A 10780-nucleotide genomic window follows, 5' to 3' on the forward strand; every position below is an offset into this window, starting at 1 on the left:
CGAGGGCTCTGAGGTTTCTTGCTGTTGTTACCTTTGGAGCCCTGAAGCTGAATTCTGCGCAGGTCAACATTTCTTTGTTGGCGATATTAAAAGTTTTTTAATATCGCAGTTATTTTAACTCCATGGATGATCTCAGGTGCTGTCTATTCCAGCTCCTTCATCAAGCACCATCATTCTAAACCCTCCCTAGAACCCACTTCGAGGCAGTGCTAGGAGCGCTATGCCTTTGTCTATTTTGTATCTACAGTATAATGCTGTGCCAAATACAAGCAGCACATTTATACCCTGCACATGTGTACCCAGAGGGCTACTTTAGTATTAGAGAGTCAGCTTTCTCAATATTAGAGCAAGGCCATTACTGTCATGCTGACTAATGTCCTGTGGTACTTTGTTTTATCCTTTTTTGTGAGTATTCAAGGTTAAATCTGTCAAAAGCGTCTCCTTGTAAAGCTAAAATGATAATATATATCTTGTGTATATAATACCTATTGACAGACTTTGTGCTGTGAAGGATTGACTGACTATGATGAAGCTTTTTTCTTCAGTTTAACACAATACACCCATTTATTAATGTTCTGCTTTTCACAGTTATGTCACGCTGAGTTGAATTGCGTAGCGATTGAGCTTTTAAATGCATTTTTCCAGCCCTAATACCCTTCCGTACATTTCTGAATCGTGAGTCATTTTATAATGTATTTTTTTCACTCTCTCTTCCGTGATGGTTTGCAGCCCTTGGCGTTCCCCACTGCTCACTGCGCTGGACAGAGTGCGGCAGAAAGAAAGGGGAAACTGTGTCATTCTTCTACCGGTCTCCTGGTCTCAGTACAGGAGAATGGCACAGCATGTGTTTTATAATGTGTTCTGAAAGGGTGTTCTACCGGTCTCCTGGTCTCAGTACAGGAGAATGACACAGCATGTGTTTTATAATGTGTTCTGAAAGGGTGTTCTACCGGTCTCCTGGTCTCAGTACAGGAGAATGGCACAGCATGTGTTTTATAATGTGTTCTGAAAGGGTGTTCTACCGGTCTCCTGGTCTCAGTACAGGAGAATGACACAGCATGTGTTTTATAATGTGTTCTGAAAGGGTGTTCTACCGGTCTCCTGGTCTCAGTACAGGAGAATGGCACAGCATGTGTTTTATAATGTGTTCTGAAAGGGTGTATTAAATCAAGCTTGTTGATCTCTCTCTCTCTCTCTCTCTCTCTCTCTCTCTCTCTCTCTCTCTCTCTCTCTCTCTCGTTCCATAAACATTTTAATGTGAAGTAAATGTATTCACAATAAAACTTTATGCAGCAACTTTATGCAGCAACCTTAATTATAAATATATAAATACATAAATGAATGAATATATACATGAATATTATTTAAATAAATCAGACGTGTATGTCACTGCAATACGTATCAAGAAAGAAAACAGATCTAATTATTACTTCCCCATGGGTTCTCAAACAAACTGGAGGCAGTCTTTAAATGATTAAGAGGCAGAGCACAGGCCTGTCTTTAAGTAAGCCAGAGAACATGACTCACTACCAGTTGTATCCATCCTGGCTCATCTCTGCTGCCTTGTGCTGCAAGTGGTTGCCCAGAGTCCTCCTCTCATTCCCCTCTTGCCAGTAGCAAACCTGCTGGTTCCAATTCCAGTTCCAGTCCGCTTCTTTATCTGGCCTGGTAGCTTACACTGCATTGCCTGCTATCTGTCACAATAACCCAGGTGTCTGGGGGCTGGCTGCAATGGAAAATCATCCCTTGTAATAAAAGTGGCTGCCTCTGACGGCAGAGTACACTTTCCAGACTTCCTCGCTGGAGAATCAATATCTCACCTGTCACACAGTGCGTCTGGACACTGTGTACGCTCCGGCTAAACTGGAGGAAAAAGCACACCTGTTGTGCACCTTCCCTGTGGAAGTACTGTAGGTCTCAAGACTGAAAGAAACCCATGCAGCTAGAATACGTGCTTGTGGAGAAGGCAAAGGCAATACAATGAACTTATGGAGTGTAAAACCAGCAGGACTCAGTCCGACTGAAGGATTCATCCTGCAACTAAGTTGTTTCTTGATAAGTTAACACTTATTTCTCTCATAGTATTTCCTATGAATTTGCACTGGTTTCAAGGCTGTCAAGACAGAAGCATGGCTGTAGCATTGCTATCCTTTTTTCCTTGATTTTGTCACCATGTCATCTATTTACAGCTTTGTCCCCTTTATGATGAACAAGATGAACACTGGACTTTCATTAAAGTGATTCAGACCATTACTTGCCTTCATGCTCTTGCTGGTTTACCTACTTATAAGAACCTTTATTAAATCTCCCATTTCTAAAATTAGGCAAAAATGCTCAATCTGATTGGGTTTGGTTTCTAAAATATCCGAACCTGGAACAGAACTACTGTAAACTAAAAAAAGTACAAAACTTACAAATAATGTCAACTTTCAATACGTCGACCAAAGACAGATTCTGTTGTGAGCTATGCCAAGCCACCATTGTTCAGATCTTTAAAACAGCTCCTAGTCCTCTGTTTGTTCATTTCTCAGTACGCTTCACTCTAATTGCCTGTCAGATTAACTGACCTCCACTCCCCATGTTCAGTTTGTGTTAGAGGTTGCACAGTTCTGTCTATTCCATCTTGCCCAAAGCTATTTCCATGTTATGCAGCACAGCCATTAAGTCTTAAACAAGTATCCTGCACCAGGCTGGCTGGCAGACCTAGCTTGTATTCTACATACTAGTAGTTAGAAATGAGTCATCATGGGAACCCATGTTTATCAGTTACTGGCTGAAAAGAAACTAACACTGCCAGCAGCATTAGCCTGGAGAATAAAAACAAAAATGATGTTCTTCATTCACAGTAATGCCAAGTTATGTGCAGCTGGGACACGTAACAGGAGGTGCGTTGCTAGGCAACCAATTGAGCAGGTAGGCTCTCCGGACCAGGAGGTCCGGATTGGCTGGGGGGCATGTCCGGGGGGCGTGCCCGGGAAGCCTGCGCACAAGTCACAAAGTGTCTGCACCACAGCTCGAGGCGACTGCACTGCAATGCTAGACAGAGGGGCGCTTTGTTTACATCAAGGAGGAGAACGTCCGCTCCCCAGGATAACTACTACGGAACCCTTCAACTGCAAGACAGTGCCTGTGAAGGCTCTGCCCAGACGGGACTGCCGTAAAGATCCGGAGTCGCTGGGAGGCCGGGACTTCGGGAGCAACAGCAGTAGGTTCGTTTAGAGGATGTTGATCCCAACCAGTATAGAGAGGATAACGTATTGTATTAGGTTCCTGGGGTGGGACGTCTCTTTTAATGAGGCTAGCGCTCGCCTTGTGTGGCAAACTTTTATTTTTAGCTTTGTTTTGTTTTCTTTATTAAATCTGACACTAGGGCTACCATTGCTAGTACCCTAATGGCAGCACCTGTGTTGTTATAATGTTGTTATAAAATATCTCAATACTGCTGCAGTCCTCAGGTTGTGTTAGATTATGGTCGGGCCCAGCTGGTTTCACAGACCCTGATTAACACTGTTCTTGGATCCCTTAAGTGCTATTAGTGCCAATCCGGGTCTTTGACATCAATCATGAAATTCATTGTCTTGTCTCTTTGTAGCACACTAACAGATTTGTGTTGATTTATAATGTGTGAACTGCAATGTGCTTCCTATGATGAATGTACCGGTATGTTGTAATCAGGTGTATGTTTTATCAGAGCTCACTTTACCTCAATATGGACCCTGGCAAGCTGACTTTGGGAAAATACAAAGACAAACTTTAACAAATCTACAGTATTTGAGTGCAGAGTTTGATCAACTTAGCCTTTAGCCTTTATGCTTCCTTTTTTGTTGTCAGATTTTTTTTGACAGCCTGTCAGCTTTCCTTAACAGACAGCCAACCTGTCTCTAGAAGGGAGATATTCTGATGCTGTTCACAGTTTTCTTGTTGGGATCTCAGCTAGCATCTTTCCCAGCTGCAACTCAGACTTCAAGAACCTGCCCAGCTGCCCTAGCGGAGATCCCTCCTGGGTGCAAGCGCAAGGGGGTAGTAAAATGATACATCACATTTTATACATCATGATATATCATTGCATCATCCCTATGAAGCCCTAACATAACTATTGTATATATATATATATATATATATATATATATATATATATATATATATATATATATATATATATTGTAATGATTTCACCTCTTTCGGGTTCGTTGCCCCTTTAAAACCAGTGACCCAACAGACACAAATGGATTTTTCTTGCGCGGTTGCGCTATTTTAATAAACAAAGAAATAAACAAAATACAAAACAAACACCTAGCTCTGTACGAGCACTAACTAACACACACAGGAACTCCCTGACTAACACGGGACAGCTAAGCTGTTTCCCCGTCTTTTCAAAAAAACCCCGGTTTAACACAACACTTACGTTTATTCAATGGCTACTCGGAGACAGCGCACCTCTCTGCCTCCTTCCACTCAGCAGCCCCGAGCAGACTGCCTGCTCTCTTTTAAACCCCCACACCTGGGTCTAATTCCCCAATAATGCCCAGGTGCGGATGATCATTAATAAAACAATTAAACAATTAAATTCAAACAATAAACCAAAAAGTGCATTTTCCCATGTTTCTTTTGCAGGGAGGTTTTAACCCCCTCCCTGCTGTCTCTCACAACCTGCTTCCTTACACATCCCCCCCCTTGTCTTTACAAGACACAGGCCATGAAACGGCCACCTCCTCCCCTAAAACCCAACCACCCACCCTCGAGTCCACAAATGTCCATTTTCGCCCTCTTCCACGGGCGAACTCGAGGGTGGATCGATCCACGTCCCGGCTCAGCCAGGTAGGGACCGCGCACCGGCGACGAAGGACCCCAACGGTTTGACAGGGGCGACCAGAACGGCAACCGGGGCACTGGAGGCTGCAGCAGCGGGCAGAGGTCTGCAGCTGGGACCCAGTGCAGCGACGTCCGGTCATCTAGGGGGAGCGAAGCAGTGACCAGGGGGAGCGTAAGCGACGTCTGGGAGTAGCGCAGCGACGTCTTAGTGTCCGTGAGGAGCGGAGCAGGGGACCAGGTGCAGAACTGTGCCCGATTCTGCCGACTCCTGGGCTCCAGGTCTAGTGACGGGAGGTCCAGACCAACCGACAGGGTGTCCAGGCGCAAGGGGTGAGGGACCGGACGCAGCGACGCCGGACTGGACAGTAGGGGTGGTGGTCGGGGCTGTGGTGGAGGTATGTTTTCCACCTCCTCCCTGGGCTCCGGAAGCGGCGGCTCCTCCCCTCTGGACTCCGACAGCGGCGGCTCCTCCCCTCTGGACTCCGACAGCGGCAGCTCTTCCCCTCTGGGCTCCGGCTCTTCCCCCTCTGGCTCCGACAGCGGCGTTACCCATACCTGCTCCCACTTCTGGAGCAGCAGGTCTATCTCTGTGGGCTCCGGATCAGGTAGCCCCCACTCCTGTCTCCACTTCTTTACCTGCTCTTTTTGAGCAGCGGTGTTCCGATTGACCATTTCAATCAATTCTTTAAAATCCATTATTTGGGTCGTAGGGGCGCCCACACACGCTGCCACCAAATGTAATGATTTCACCTCTTTCGGGTTCGTTGCCCCTTTAAAACCAGTGACCCAACAGACACAAATGGATTTTTCTTGCGCGGTTGCGCTATTTTAATAAACAAAGAAATAAACAAAATACAAAACAAACACCTAGCTCTGTACGAGCACTAACTAACACACACAGGAACTCCCTGACTAACACGGGACAGCTAAGCTGTTTCCCCGTCTTTTCAAAAAAACCCCGGTTTAACACAACACTTACGTTTATTCAATGGCTACTCGGAGACAGCGCACCTCTCTGCCTCCTTCCACTCAGCAGCCCCGAGCAGACTGCCTGCTCTCTTTTAAACCCCCACACCTGGGTCTAATTCCCCAATAATGCCCAGGTGCGGATGATCATTAATAAAACAATTAAACAATTAAATTCAAACAATAAACCAAAAAGTGCATTTTCCCATGTTTCTTTTGCAGGGAGGTTTTAACCCCCTCCCTGCTGTCTCTCACAACCTGCTTCCTTACAATATATATATATATCTTCAAATTGCCTAAAACAGCTGCAGTGCTTATTCGAGGGCGGTGCTTATTTAAGGGCGGTGCTTATTAAAGGGCGGTGCTTATTCGAGGTCGGTGCTTAATTGAGGGCGGTGCTTATTTGAGAGCAGTGCTTATTCGAGGGCGGTGCTTATTCCAGGGCGGTGCTTATTTGAGGGCGGTGCTTATTCGAGGGCGGTGCTTATTCGAGGGCGGTGCTTATTCGAGGGCGGTGCTTATTGGAAGTAGTATGGTTTTCGAGGGTGGCGACCTTCTTTGTCCAATATGGTAACCTTGTTTCCTGTTTATTTGCTTCTTGTTGAGTGCAGCGTTTATTCAAGGGCAGTGTTAATTTGAGGATATCCGGTATTAGCAGACCGCAGTGGAAACACAATGGATTTGGAACAGATACTCCACAGGGGTATAGTCTGGTACTAATGTGGTACTGTTATACTGCAATGGATTGCCAGTGTGTTGGTAGCATTGTGATGCTTTGACAATGTGGTACAACTCTATCAAACCTGTATGGTAAAGGATGCCCCCAGTGGCTCACTGAGTAAAAGCACTGTAGCTTGGAGGAAATCATATATATATATATATATATATATATATATATATATATATATATATATATATATATATATATATATCAGCATGGCGATATCATTTACAGAGCTGAGCACACATGTCTGGTGTATATATAATGAGAGGCACTCAATTATTCACCCAGTAACCCAACAATATGCTTGCTCACTGCACTGGGGTTTTCTAATTGACGGAGGAATTGCTATGTCAATGCAGAGAGAGAGAGAGGGTCTCCCTGCCTCAGCTTGTTAAGAATTCACAGCAGTCACAGATTTTAAAGGTGGCTGTTGAAAGGGAAACCCCAGCAGGGCCACGTCTGCCACGGGCTCATTGCAGGTGCTGCCTTGCCTTCTAATGAAGTCAGCTGCTATAAACAGCTACAAACTGAGAGGTCACGTGATGAGCTGGCAAAAGTGTATCAGTAAAGCATTAAGGATTCAGAGCTTACAAAAAACAGAGCTCAAATGCGGTATCAGTCCCTTCCATTAATGTACACCTGCAGCTTTTTCAGATTGTCTTCCTTTAACCCTTTAACCGCTGGCACAGACTATCCTACGACTGGCCTGCCAATCTTACTGGTGTCACAGACAGGATGGGTTGCGTTTCATCAGTGTCTCGTTCTACACCTCATTGTTAAAACATTATTGTTGCTGAATTTTGTACAGACATTGTAATACAATAATAATAGTATGCTGATATTACTTATAAACAAAGATGGTTCTACATCCCAACCTGAAAGCCGAGCCTTAATGTTGTCAATGCAAGCGACAGACAGTGCAGTCCCCTCTACTCTGAGGTTTTTGACTAATCTGTGGTTTTGCGTGGGCTATGAAATCTTATGATCAAGCACCTGATCAAGAGCACTACTACAAGATTAAAAAAATTCAACAATGGCAATTGAAGTTCCAGTTCTAGGGACTGGGATTCGAGACAAAATGTGCCAAGGCCTGTCTTGTATATCAATAAGAGACACCCTACACAAAGCCTGTTACTTTATATACCCAGGTCCTTAAATCTTAAGACAAAGAGCTGGTATAATGAACAGTGAAATTGATCAAAGAGATGCAGATGCCTGTGGTGTGCAAAGATGACACAGGCACTGCAAGCTGTTGTAAAAAAAAAGAAAGTTGAGGGAAAGAGAGTTGGTACAAGACTGACCCCTATGGTTTAATAAAGGTAGTGCACCTAAAGTAGGAAAACAATTCAGGTCTACAACCGCTCATCCAAGCAAGCCTGGCTCTTTTGTACAGTGGTTGAGATCTGTACAGAAGAGCCAGGGTACATCGGCTGCATGGAAAGGGCATCTATAAGACGGGGCAGGATGTATTGTCTTCACTAGAATCAAAGGGGAACATTATTCCAGGAAAACAATAACATTTACAGAACAGTGGCTTGCAAGAACAGTATTAAGCTATTGGTCTTTTACAGCTTGTTAAATGAGCGTCTCAAAAGTGCCTGGGAGCAGTCCAAAGCACACAGTCACAGGCATTAGTTAGATCTCTGTTAATGTTCTGCTATTTACAAACGTGCATATGCTACACTGGACTATACCACAGCTGTGGCACTTATGGATGAAAAGAACTTTGCAAAGTAATGGAATCGTGTAGAATCTGAACAGGTAGGTCACCAACAACAACCACCTGGCAATTACTGCATCTACTCAACTGGATAAGTGAACAGCAAGCGTCAGCTCAAATCAGTAATAGCTGTGAACCACGTCCATACACACACAGCACACATCGGGAGGCATGGAGCTGTGAAAGTATAGGAAGGTGGGTGGGTATGAAGCATGGACCGGATTCGGATTCGGACCCAGATCTATTAGAATCAGTGCCCTTAAAAAACTTCATACAGTATCATCCCATTTGCCTTTACGTTTTTGGTGAAAAAATACAATTTTTTAGTGGAAAATAAAATAGGATGCGGTGAATCCGTGTCCGGCCTGCGTTTCATATTCAACCTAGGAAAGCTATCCATAAGTATCTAGAACAAAACTGCCTGCAAAGACTTGAATTCCTACTTACAGGGTACTGGCTTTACCATTTAACTGGACTTTTAAAACATGGACTACACTATCTGGGATGCACTGATACGGAAAACAGCACTCCCACACACAACACGGCTGCACGTGAAAATAATACACATTGGAATGCAAAAAAACACAATAAACAAGTTTGTGTGTGCGTGTGTGTGTGTGTGTGTGCGTGTGTGTGCGCGTGTGTGTATCTGTGTGTGTGTGTGCGCGTGTTTGTGCGTGTTTGTGTGTGTGTGTGTGTGTGCGTGTATGCGTGTGTGTGTGTCTGTGTGCGTGTGTGTGCGCGTGTGTGTGCGCGTGTGTGTGCGCGCGCGTGTTTGTGCGTGTTTGTGTGTGTGTGTGTGTGTGCGTGTATGCGTGTGTGTGTGTGTCTGTGTGTGTGTGCGTGCGCGTGTGTGTGCGTGTGTGTGTGTGCGTGTGTAAATCCAGTTGCTTCCCATTCATCTTTTGACACCGAGGGGCGAGAATTCTGTAAGGGTGTGACGTCACAGCGGCGAGGTCTGCTCTGCTGTGCTGTAAAACTTTGGTGATGTATACCTATATACTACTGTATTCGTATTGCCTGTAAAATGCAGTAGTTTCTGTACAATTAGTGCTGATAAAATTGTTAGAAATGCGTCATGTGAAGGCGTTGTAGCTTTCGTCTTCAACCAATAAATGTCATAGTTCATGAAATAAATCATTCGATTACCTCGGGGTAACTCGACACGCGCATTGGCAAAGCAATGGTCCTGATTAATCATTGGGAGGGCGTTTCTAAGTTTAGGCTTCGCTACTGCAATTCCCCTTTTCAGGATTTGGGATCGATACCAGAAGATTGGCGTTACTAGTTGAAATGTATTCGTGATAGTAAACGTAAATAAAATATGTACCTCAAATATTAAAAATTAAAAGTCGTCCTATGCTGATATGAGACTCGTCACACATAGACTGTAGTATTCTACCGCGGTCGGCCGTCAGCATCTGTGCATCTGGACAAAAGAGCAGACACTGAAATGTATGTTTTACTGCATACACATGTCGTGGAATGGTACAAACTAATATGTAACTGGACGCTACAATTGTAACTGTAAAATACAGCAGTCTGTATAACGCATATTAGAAGCGCTGTCCTTGGTGCTGAAATCTTCAGCAATGCGCGCAATGAGGGGCTAGCGGGAGAGGGGGCATTGAGTAGCTCGGACAATGTTATCGCTGCAAGATTGCAGGTGTTTTCTCGTTGTAAAAACAAAACGTGATGTTTTGTGTTTTTTTTATTTATTTGTTTTACTTGTACATTTGTTTGTTTCTTTAAGAATAGTCTTTCAGCAGGCAATCGTATTCGTTTATACGTTAAAATGCTGCTGGCAAAGATAGCTGAACATGGTACTGTTGACGCATATATTTGAAAGCAATCGAAAGAAGCTGCCCCACTCAAAACACCATTGAGTCACCCTCCCTTAACAATGCCGGAGGGTTACTATGACGAGCCATATGCGGTCATGTTGTCTTTAAGTGCTATAGAACATCGTGCTAGATTGGGTTCATTTTGAGACTAGATTGAGTCAGGCTAAACACAGAAAAAGTCATTGTTGTTGTGAACGGACTGATTATGGACAATCCGCTTTTCTGATGTTTCTAATTTGAAAACATTACTGTGCATTTTAACACGTGTGTGCGGTTTCTTTTTACTGCTAGCATATCCATTTGGATTGTAGTACAATAAAGTACCAACGATCAGTTTTAATAAAATGGACTATCATTGATAATTGATATAAAACCATAATTAGAATATATGTGTGGAGTAGTGGTTAAGGCTCTGGACTCCAAACCGGAGGGGCATGGGTTCAATCCCCAGTGGGGGACACTGCTGCTGTACCCTTGAGCAAGGTACTTTACCTAAAATTGCTCCAGTAAAAAAAAAACCCCAACTGTATAAATGGGTAATTGTATGTAAAAAATAATGTGATATTTTGTAACAATTGTAAGTCGCCCTAGATAAAGGCGTCTGCTAAGAAATAAATTATATATATATATATATATATATATATATATATATATATATATATATATATATATAAAACCATAATTAGAATGCTTTCTGTAGCAAATCATGTGTTT

This window comes from Acipenser ruthenus, chromosome 9 (genome assembly GCF_902713425.1).
Source record: "Acipenser ruthenus chromosome 9, fAciRut3.2 maternal haplotype, whole genome shotgun sequence".
Classification (NCBI taxonomy): Eukaryota; Metazoa; Chordata; class Actinopteri; order Acipenseriformes; family Acipenseridae; genus Acipenser; species Acipenser ruthenus.